The sequence below is a fragment of the Ochotona curzoniae genome, unplaced genomic scaffold (assembly GCF_017591425.1).
Source record: "Ochotona curzoniae isolate NIBS_2020 unplaced genomic scaffold, NIBS_Ocur_1.0 scaffold_2453, whole genome shotgun sequence".
NCBI lineage: Eukaryota > Metazoa > Chordata > Mammalia > Lagomorpha > Ochotonidae > Ochotona > Ochotona curzoniae.
The window spans coordinates 33,234,252-33,244,733 of record NW_024467094.1 but is presented as its reverse complement, the minus strand read 5'-3'; the positions used below and the strand labels follow the sequence as shown (position 1 = coordinate 33,244,733).

Below are 10,482 nucleotides of genomic sequence, written 5' to 3'. Positions count from 1 at the left end.
CGTAAAGCCCAAACTCCTTCTGCTCGGAATGTTCGCGCACAGTTACAAAACAGCAACACAGGGAGCTGCAGCCGGATGTGGGACAGCCCTGTACTCGCGCTGCTGTGACCCGCTGGCGGAAGAGGCGGAGCATGCAAATGAGAGGCGGCTGCTGAGCCCGGGCATGCCGGGAAAAGCATGGCAGTCAATGTTCTCGCCGAAAACGTGCCGAGTGGGAGGTGTAGAGCGGAGCCTGACGAGGTGCATGAGGAGTGTGAAGGAAAGAAAGGAAACGGGGGTGAGAAGTAGGGATTGGGTTTGTGACCGCGGGTAGAATGTGTGTGAGCCGAGTTGGGAAGCGGGAGGCGGGCATTGGGTAGGTATCGCTTCTCGGCCTTTTGGCTAAGATCAAGTGTAGTATCTGTTCTTATCAGTTTAATATCTGATACGTCCTCTATCCGAGGACAATATATTAAATGGATTTTTGGAGCCTGGAGTTGGAATAGGAGCTTGCTCCGTCCACTCCGCGCATCGACCTGGTATTGCAGTACTTCCAGGAACGGTGCACCCCCTTGGGGGAATAAGTTTAGTCTAAAAGCAGATTACACTGTAGAATCCTAATTTGGTTCTTCACAAATAAAAACCCATCATTAGGGGATGGATAATGGCAAAGAGTTCAGAATCCTATTGTCAAGGTATAGTCCAGTTTCATGGGGAGCCCATGTTTGGTCTGCAAGTAGATATATACTCTATTGCATCTTCGCATCTGTATGTGGTAGTCTCCATTACATAGTCATACATGCCCTTAAATGAAAAGCTATGAGCCTGGCACTGGGGCCCAGCGGCTGAAGTCCTCGTCTTAAACGCATCAGGAATCCTTATGGATGCCAGTTCTAATCTCAGTAGCTCCACTTCTGTCGGGGTCCCTGGTCCCGTGAGCAAGACTCGGGCATGGTATAGACTCTTTGTAAAGTTTATTGCTGTGGACTTCAAGCATAGCTGGAAGCTCCTCACATCATCCGGCGAGCACACCAATCATGACTTAGATCATGTAGCTTCCCTGCGTGGTGCTTGGCCCAATCCTCAGTAACTTCCCGAAACCTGTTTACCACCTCTGTGCCACAAAGCAAGGATCAACAAGCGCCATCTTTGAGGCGCGGCTCCGCTCTCCACACACTTACTTCCCATCCAGCTCCCTGCTTGGTGGCCTGGGAAGGTAGTTGAGGATGGCCCAAAGCCTTGGGACCCTGCACCTGCATGGAGACATGGAGGATGTTCCTGGCTCCTGGCTACGGATTGGCTCAGTACCAGCCATTGCGGTCACTTGGGGAGTGAATCATTGTACGTAGGATCTTCCTGTCTCTCTCTGTAATAAAAATAAATGAATCATTATGAAAAATGAAAAGCCACAATACACAATCAACAGGAATACAAATTTATAACACCATGAAGTTCTGAAGTGGTTTCAACGGTTCAACAAAGTGCTATTGGTCCCACCACTCTAATCACAATGAAATCTCTTCAGAATCCTTTGGTTATTAGGGCCCACCTTAGAGTTTCCGTCAGCCCAGATATTCACTACCAATGTTTCGCTGGAGTAGTTGATCAATTTGTTTTGTCCTATGTCCTCTGCCATAGTACCAGGTGTCCTCTGGAGGCTCCAATGGGTTGCCATTTGCTCCATCTGCATTTGGAAATGCTTTCCATTGCTCCATCTGAGCCACTGTGGAGGCCCAGTGAAAGGGAGGAAGATCCTCCCCGTCAAATTACAGAAACTGCAAAATTCCCGATGTCGGCGTTCTGAGTCAAGTGGTTCAGCTGGTAGGGAATACCCACGGAAAAACTCATCTAAGGCCATCCCAGGCCTGTTTGTTATTATTTTTAATACTTATTTTTATAGTAAAGTGAGATATATATACAGATGAGGAAAGAGGAAGATCTGTCCAATGAATAACTCCCCAAGTGGCTACAACAGCGAGAGTTGCACCAATCCAAAACCAGGAGCCAGGAGCTTTTTCCAAGGTTCCCAGTGTAGTGCAGGGTCCCAAGGATTTTGGTCGTCCTCTGCTGCTTCCCCAGGCCACAATCAGAGAGCTACTTGGGAATGGGTCCACCGGAACTTAAACCGGAACCCACATGGTATCCCAGTACTTAGCAGGCAAACACTTTAGCCACCTAGGCTACCGTGCTGGACCCTATCTAAAGCTTTTGAGCAATGAGTAACATGTAAAACAGAAGTTCAAGGATTTAAGGGCCGGGCCTCGCATGATAGCTTAAGTGGCTATAGTCCTCACCTTGCACGCACTGGGATACTATATGGTCACCAGTTCCAACCCCCGAAGCCACTTCCCATTCAGTGGCCAGGTTGTGGCCTGAGAAACGCTGTTGTTGAGATGAAAACGGACAGGAAAGGTTCTGGCTGGTGGCAACGCAGAAGCTAAGCCCAAAGCTTGCAACATTTCTGCCTGGGATAAGTAATGTGGTCAAGGATCAAGTCCACTGTGGTGACATCAACAGTGGGACATGCACTGACTGATGATGATGACATACCAAACAATGCATCACAGGCTCCATTAAGGAGCCTCATTAAAAGGCTCTTACACAGAAAGACCCACAGGGGAGAAACAGAACTTTTGCAGCAAGCAGGTTTCTTACCAACTGCTGTAGCGCAGGAAGTGCAGATGCTGGTGAACAACAAGGAAAGCACAAAGACACCTACAAGAAGATTATGCTGCTAAGAAAAAGGACAGCGCAATTTGAGCAACCTTTGCGCACGAAAACACAGAAGATCTACAGCAAACAAACTCTAAAACAGTAACCTGCTTTTAGACTAGACTCATTTCCCCCAAGGGGGTGCACCGTTCCTGGAGGTACTGCAATACCAGGTCGATGCGCGGAGTGGACGGAGCAAGCTCCTATTCCAACTCCAGGCTCCAAAAATCCATTTAATATATTGTCCTCGGATAGAGGACGTATCAGATATTAAACTGATAAGAACAGATACTACACTTGATCTTAGCCAAAAGGCCGAGAAGCGATACCCGCACTAACACAACGCGCCCTACACACCAACACACCCTGCCCCTCACACTCACGCTCACCCCGCGCCCGACCCCGACCCCGACCCCGACCCCGACCCCGCACCCGCCCGCGCACGCGCCTGCCGCGCCACCTCCTCCCGCTCCTCCTCGGCCGCCGCCGCCAAACCTCGTCTCCACTCGCGCGCGGCTCGGACGCGCTGCTGGGCGGGGCCCGAGCCCCGACATCTGCATGCCCCGCCCACGGACCCGCCCACGGACCCGCCCGCCCCGAGCACCCGGCCCGGTGCCCGTCGGGGCGTCTCGGCTGCCCACGCGGGACGGATGCCCTCCCCACGACTGCCAGGGGCTGTCCTGAGCCGTCTGCGGCCCGGGAGCGGGCAGAGGGATGTGGAGTGCGGAGAGAAGGGCTAGCCCGCCCCCCACGCGCCCGCCCAGTGCACCGGAATGCATAAGCCATCATCGCTGCTGCTGTCCTTAGGAGTAGGACCTTAGGTGGCGTTTACAGAGTTGATCTGGTCGGGAGGGATGCAGGGTGAGGGCCAAATGGGTGTGATCGTTGTTCCCAGACTTTCTGTGTCTTCTGCCCATGCCTGGGGAGAAGGGTGAGTAAGGGCAGAAGTCATACCCATTCTCCCAGCCATCGCGGGACCCGAGGACAGGGAGCAGCCCCCCCATCTCGACCCAGGGCCCCGCGTGACCCATGCTGTGAGTGTTCTGCCCAGGTGCGTGTGACAGTTCTGAACTCTGTCGGTCTGGCCGATCCGTGGAGGAGAAGTCCCTTCCAGTGTCCGTTGGCTGACACAGTCAACCTTAGAGTCTCCATGTTGTCCAGATAGTTGCCGTGATCATTTGCCCATTTGCCTGGGGTAATCGTCCATAGGTTCTGTTCCTTATTCTCGGCGTGGGACCAGATATCCTCCACAGGAACAATGGGCTGTGTGCACCATGGTCTGCGTGCGGTCCAGCACTCCATCCTTCACACCGAGGAAGACCAGTTCTCACAGGTGGAACGTGTGCCCGCTCGAGGTCCTGTGCCCTGCCACATCCCCGACCCTGAGGCTCATGGACTCGGCAGCGACCGTGCAGGTGAGTTCGAGAACCTAGGCCAAGTGACCAGAGAGCCGCCGTGCCAGACTCTCCATGCCTGGGGTTCACAGAACCAGCGCCCACCACGCAGGTGGGCCCAAGGAGCCAGGCCAGGCAACCAAGCCCAGGACCTGCCGCAAGCCCACTCCTGGGGTTCCTGGGCCTGGCACCCACCTCGCAGGTGGGCCTGGGGACCTGGGCCAGGCAGCTTGTGCCCCAGAGGACATCTGAGCCCTGGGGCTCCCGAACCCAGCACCCACCACACAGTCAGGATGAAAATTCCAGCCCAGACGACCCCAGGGCCCACGGGAACGGCTGCCCCCAGGCATCACAAATCTGGCATCCACCGTGCAGGTGGGCCCAAATGCCCGGGCCAGGCAACCTGGGCCCAGGGGAGCCCCTGCCGCTGAAGTTAATGGACACAGCACCCACTGTGCAGGCAGGCTCAAGGACCTGCACAGGCCTTGTTGGATTCCCCACCTCCAGGGCTCACGGAGCCAGCCAACACACACCTCGCAGGTGGACGGAAGTGTCCTGGCCAACCAGCCAGCGCCATCGGACCCCTCCACCCCCCAGTGCACATGGACACAGCACTCACAGCCCCTAGACTGGCATGGCTCATCTCACCGTGGCATCTACCAGGGGTGCTTCAGCCTGCTTTGGTCCAGCCTGCTCCCAGTTCGAGCTTATGTCGGTTGGGGCTATCGCCCAGCTTTGCACAGTCAGATCCCCATCCTGGCTCCAGTGTGAACTGGCCCGTTCTGCGGCCCGACCCAGCCCCTCCTGTACCTCCTTCTGGCTCTCAGTCTGCCAACGGATGCCATGATCTGACCCGGCCTGGCCTGCGCACACCCAGACCTGACCCACGGCAACCTGGACTGGTTTGGACTGCTCCTTATCTTGGTTCTAGCGCTTACGTGCAGGGACTGCAGCCTGGCATGGGTGTATGACATACGTGTGCGTGCGTGTGTGTGTGTGCGTAAAAGAGTAAAAGAGACATATGTTTTTTTTAACTGGAAAGGCAGATTCACAGAGCATGAGAAGAATGTTCCATCTGCTGTTTCACTCCCCAAGTGGCCTCAACGGTTACAGCTAAGCGAATCTGAGGCCAGGAGCCAGGAGCCAGGAGCCTCCATGTAGTCCCACCAGATCCCTTTTCCCACCGCCTTGGCCTAACAACCACGTTGTGACTGTTTGGCAGAATGAGTGGGATCTCCCACTGAGTAATGTTCTGCATGTGCAATGTTAAAGAAAGATTTATGGGATTATCTGGGGTTGTATTTTTTTTTTTTTGAAACTTTATTTCTGTTTATTGGTAAGGTAGATCTACAGAGAGGAGGAGACACAGAGTACAAGATCTTCCCTCTAACGGTTTACTCCCCACGTGACCGCAACAGCTGGGGCTGAGACCATCCAAACCCAGGAGCCAGGAGCTTCCTCCGGGTCTCCCACACGGGTGCAGGGTCCCGGTGCTGGAGCGTCCTCAACTACTTTCCCAGGCCACCAGAGCAGGGAGCTCGGAGGGAAGCAGGGCAGTCTTCCGTCTACCGGTCGATTCCCAACAGTCAAGTCTGGGCTTCAGCTGGGTCTCTCATGAAGGAGCTGAGTGCATCGGTGGTTGACAAGGGAGCTATTCGCAAGCCCGGAACACCTGGGCTTGTGTCAAACCTTGGAACACCAAGCGGCAGACCGCATTCCCTGGTGTCATCTGCCCTTTGTGCCTCCCCCTGGCTAAAAACAGCAGAAGAGGGCCCGGCGCGGTGGCTCAGCGGCTAAAATCCTCACCTCGAATACGCTGGCATCCCAAACGTGTGCCGGCTCTCGTCCCAGCAGCTCCACTTCCCATCCAGCTCCCTGCTTGTGGCCTGGGACAGCAGCCAAGGACGGCCCAAGGCCTTGAGACCCTGCACCCGCGTGGGAGACCTGGCGGGAGTGCCTGGCTCCTGGCTCCTGCTGGGCGCAGCAGCACCGGCCATGTTGATCACTTGGGAAGTGGAAGATCTTGCTCTGTCTCTCCTGCTCTCCGTAGATCTGCCTTCCCAATCCAATCTTGAAACACAAGCCAACAGAAGAGAGCAGCCCTGGCCTCAGCACTGGCTTTTCTTGTTGCTTTCCATGAGTCACAAGGAACGAATCAAAGCTCACCGAGGCTCCGCGTGAATGTCTTCTCCCTGTGCTAAGACCTGCCAGCTTCCCACAAGGCAAGGATTTAGGGACAGCTTTGTATGCCGCTGGGCTCTTCCTGGGGCTGCAAGGCTGCTTCCTTAAGCAAGGGCGTCTGTCATCTTGAAAGTGCGGATGATGGGCGCAGCGCAGATGAATGCAATGGTGTCTGTGTTCAGCATTTTCTTGCGTGTTGGACGGACCCCGGCACTGCCTGTTGGCTGTCTTCCCGGGCAACGCTAGGAGGGGGCAGTGCTTTTTTTTTTTCCTGTGGGAGTGGGGAGGAGGACGGGAGACCCTTGCTGTGGGGTAAAAAAAAAAAGGCTACTGCGGGGTCCAAGGCAGATCCCCCACTTGGGACACAGCTGCCCGCTACTGTGTTAGTGCACTCGGGCGGGAAGACGGTGCAATGCGAGAGGAGAGGAGAGGAGAGGAGAGGAGAGGAGAGGAGAGGAGAGGTCCGCGTGCAGCCAGGGGAGGGGAGAGCCAGATGGAGTGTTGGGCTTTGGTGTGAGGCAGCGTGAGGCCTGCTGGTGGTGGTGTGTGTAATGAAAGAGTGGGTGTAAGACATATTGCTGCAAGAGTAGTGTTGCAGGGAAGAGTGTGAGGCTGCGCATTGTGGGAGGAGGTTGGTATGAGAAATGCAGTATATTGCAGTTGGGTGGCGAGTAAGTTGCTGTTGGGAAGCAAGAAAGACTGAGGAAGAGAGAAGCAGCAGCAGCAGCAATTATTGGTTGCAGGAGAAACATCAGCAAAAGACTAGTGGCAAGGTTGGGCAAGGGAGAGACAAAGTTCTACTGTTGTAACTACACTCATTTCCCCCAAGGGGGTGCACCGTTCCTGGAGGTACTGCAATACCAGGTCGATGCGCGGAGTGGACGGAGCAAGCTCCTATTCCAACTCCAGGCTCCAAAAATCCATTTAATATATTGTCCTCGGATAGAGGACGTATCAGATATTAAACTGATAAGAACAGATACTACACTTGATCTTAGCCAAAAGGCCGAGAAGCGATACCTACCCAATGCCCGCCTCCCGCTTCCCAACTCGGCTCACACACATTCTACCCGCGGTCACTAACCCAATCCCTACTTCTCACCCCCGTTTCCTTTCTTTCCTTCACACTCCTCATGCACCTCGTCAGGCTCCGCTGTACACCTCCCACTCGGCACGTTCTCGGCGAGAACGTTGACTGCCATGCTTTTCCCGGCATGCCCGGGCTCAGCAGCCGCCTCTCATTTGCATGCTCCGCCTCTTCCTCACCCGCCCGGAGCTGACGTCCCCGCCCGCCACCTGCTCGGGCCCCGCCCCCTGAGCGCCTCCAGAGGCCTTCCCGACCTCTGAGCACAGCTGTGAGCTGTTCCTGCTGTTTCGCTGCATCAGTTACGGGTAGGGGTTTCCTTGTCACCGCTGAGATGCCACCCAGAGCTCTCAACTGTCGCGTTCGCACCCCACCCCCCATTTCTCCTACAGGGTGCCCCTGTGTCCTTTCTAAACCTGTGTCCTTTACTTACAGTTTCTGTCTCTATTGGGAGTTGAAGATTCGTGTGTTTATTTGAAAGGTCGACAGATGGGGCTGTGGCTGGGCAGCGAGCTCATCAGCCCCTGGTTCAAACCACACATAGCTGTAGCAGCAGGGACCGGGACACGCAAAGCCTAGCACCCCGACGTGCATCCTCTGCCTTACAGAGGAGGCACACTACCTGAGTGCTGGATGCGTGAGCTCGGTCTGGCACTTCTGAGAGCCAGAACGGTTGTGGGATGGGCTGGGCTAGACCACAGCCCCTGCCGGTTCTCATCAGAATTGGATATGGGGTGGTCAGGCTGTGCTAGCATCTGGGTCAGTCAGACTGGGCCTTCGTACCCACCAGTGCGTGCTAGGACTGGGGGCAGGCCCGTGGCAAGCTGGGCCGCAGCACATGGGAGCAGCAGCAGACCTGGTAGGGGCAGCTCCCTGCTAGGCCATAGCTCCCTCTGGTGACCACAAGGGCCTGGGTCTAGGGGCAGGGCATGCCAGGCCGGGCTGAAGCAAGTGGTGGCATATGTGTGTGCTGGGTCTGGGGATGGGCCAACCTGGGCCACTTTGCAGCACACTGACATGAGCGAGGCCAGGCTGAGCGCAGGCCAGGCCGGGTTGGGCCACGGCACCCACCGAGTTCCAGTGCGTGTCTTGGTGACTGCGCCTCCTTAGTTGCTTATGCCTGTGCAGTGGACAACAGGCCTGGATGCACACAGAGGACGTGACAGCCCACGCCCCAAGGCCAGTAGAGGACACCCAGAGCCTGCGTGTCAGAGGATGGAAAGCAGAACGGGTCGACCACTCTGCTGCGCCTGCTCTCCCTTCCTTCCTCCCTTAAGAGTTCTTGATTTGCTTAAAGCCAGAGTCACAGAGAGGGGGATCACAGACATACTCCAATTGTGTCTAGCAGTTCAGGCTAGGCCACACCCAGGAGCCAGAACTCACCTGGGTCTCAAACTTGTGTTCAGGGGCCCAAACAATTGGACAATCTTGCAAAATAAAGTTGAACTGGCACCATATGGGATGTGGGTGTGCAGGCAGGTGAGATATACAGAGAGGAAGATCTTCCGTCCGTCCAAGTGACCGCAGTGGCTGCAATGGAGCTGTGCTGCTCTGAAGCACAGAGCTTCACCTGGGTCTCCCACGTGGGTACAGGATCCTAAGGCTTTGAGTCATCCTCAACTGCTCTCCCAGGCCACAAGCAGGGAACAGGATGGGAAGCGGGGCTGCCGGGTTCAGAACTGGCACCTGTTAGATGATGGCCACCGACCGCCCGCCCGCTTGGTGAAATAATATCGGCAAGTTGTTCAGAGTTGAGATGGAAGCTTTATTGGAAAATCCGCTCCTGGGCCCCCTTCGCGCAGAGGGGAAGGAAGAGGGAAGCGAAAAGGGGCGTCTGAGATACGTGTGGAGGAGTTTTATACCCCTCTAGACATGTGGGAAGGCAAAGGGGCTGTCTGTGCCCCAACTATGCAAGGAATGTCCATTCAGGTGTCCCATTGGTCACCTGGAATCCCGCCAGGTAGGTGACGTAACTGGCTCCTGTGGCCCCTCCTCCTGTTACAGGCTGGAGCCTAGGAGATGTGGGGGCAGGGCAGACCAGACCCTAGTCTCCAGTGCCCTGGGCAGCCATCATTCCGGACTCTTGGTAATAGGAAAGGGGGCAACGAAGTCGTTCTGACTACTTCCTGCTGAAGGGGGTCGTAGTCCCTAATTGTGGTCCGGAGAGGGCTCAGTGGGCACCGGAACGTAGGGGTGGAACAGCAGTTGGTTGAGAGTGACCCGTGAGGCTTCTTGGATTCTTTCTTTGGCAAACCTTAGAAAACAAGGGGCAATTGTTAATAAAAGGCCTATAACTATTAATGGGGTTAGTATAGGCATGAGCCAAGTTAGTAGGGGGGATTCCCAGATGTTAAAACCTGAATCCTTGCCCACATTTTGCCAACTATTGAGTTGATCCCTTATTGACTGGAGATTTTTTTTTTTTAATCCCAGTTACCAGATTCGTTAATATAATAACAATACTGTTCCTGTAGGAAGACACAGGTTCCCCCTTTGCTTGCAGTCAGATCTAGGGCTCGTCAATTCTGGAGTGCCACTTCAGCCAGCGAGGTGGTTTGTCACTGTAAGGATGCCAGGGACCAGGCTGAGTCTTCTATAGCCTGATTGAGGTCCGCTTGGAGCTTGTTGACCTCGATGATGGAGTGACCTAGGGCTCCTGTACTGAGGACTACCGCCAACAGGGAGGTAGCAATAGACATTCCTACCAAAGTTGGAATGAAGACTGCCAGTTTGGTTTTTTCAAGATCCTGGGAATTTGAAATTTCCTGTTTAGCTTCTGATTAAGAAAGCAGTGTTAGTTGGTGCACCTGCTAGAAAATTCATCACAGTTGACTGAAATAGAAGAAAATGACATGAAAGAAGAATTCATGCTGGAGGCAAGACAATTACATTGAGCCATGTTTAGACATGGGGCAGGGGCTGGTCAGCAGAATGGAGATCCCAGACACCTTGCAATATATCTCTGCATAGGATGGTGATATGAGGTTTCCCAGTGCGACACAGCTGTTTGGAATAATAACATTTGTTAAGAGGTGGGCTAGACATGTGCCCTTGACAGTGGCATGGGTTGCAATACACTAATGAGGCAAATCCAGCTGAAATGAAGAGGAAGTGGTTAGCTGTTGTCCAGAA

General features: G+C 54.6%; 3 non-coding genes across 3 annotated transcripts; 1 reads left to right on the top strand and 2 right to left on the bottom strand.

The window, feature by feature from the left end:
- The first annotated feature begins 361 nt into the window (after positions 1-361).
- Positions 362-552, top strand: LOC121170606. Its single transcript, XR_005886030.1, has one exon. It is a non-coding gene; the product is annotated as a U2 spliceosomal RNA (small nuclear RNA).
- Positions 553-2,827: 2,275 nt separating this feature from the next.
- Positions 2,828-3,018, bottom strand: LOC121170605. Its single transcript, XR_005886029.1, has one exon. It is a non-coding gene; the product is annotated as a U2 spliceosomal RNA (small nuclear RNA).
- Positions 3,019-7,093: 4,075 nt separating this feature from the next.
- On the bottom strand, positions 7,094-7,284 carry LOC121170604. The gene has a single exon (XR_005886028.1). It is a non-coding gene; the product is annotated as a U2 spliceosomal RNA (small nuclear RNA).
- Positions 7,285-10,482: the final 3,198 nt, after the last annotated feature.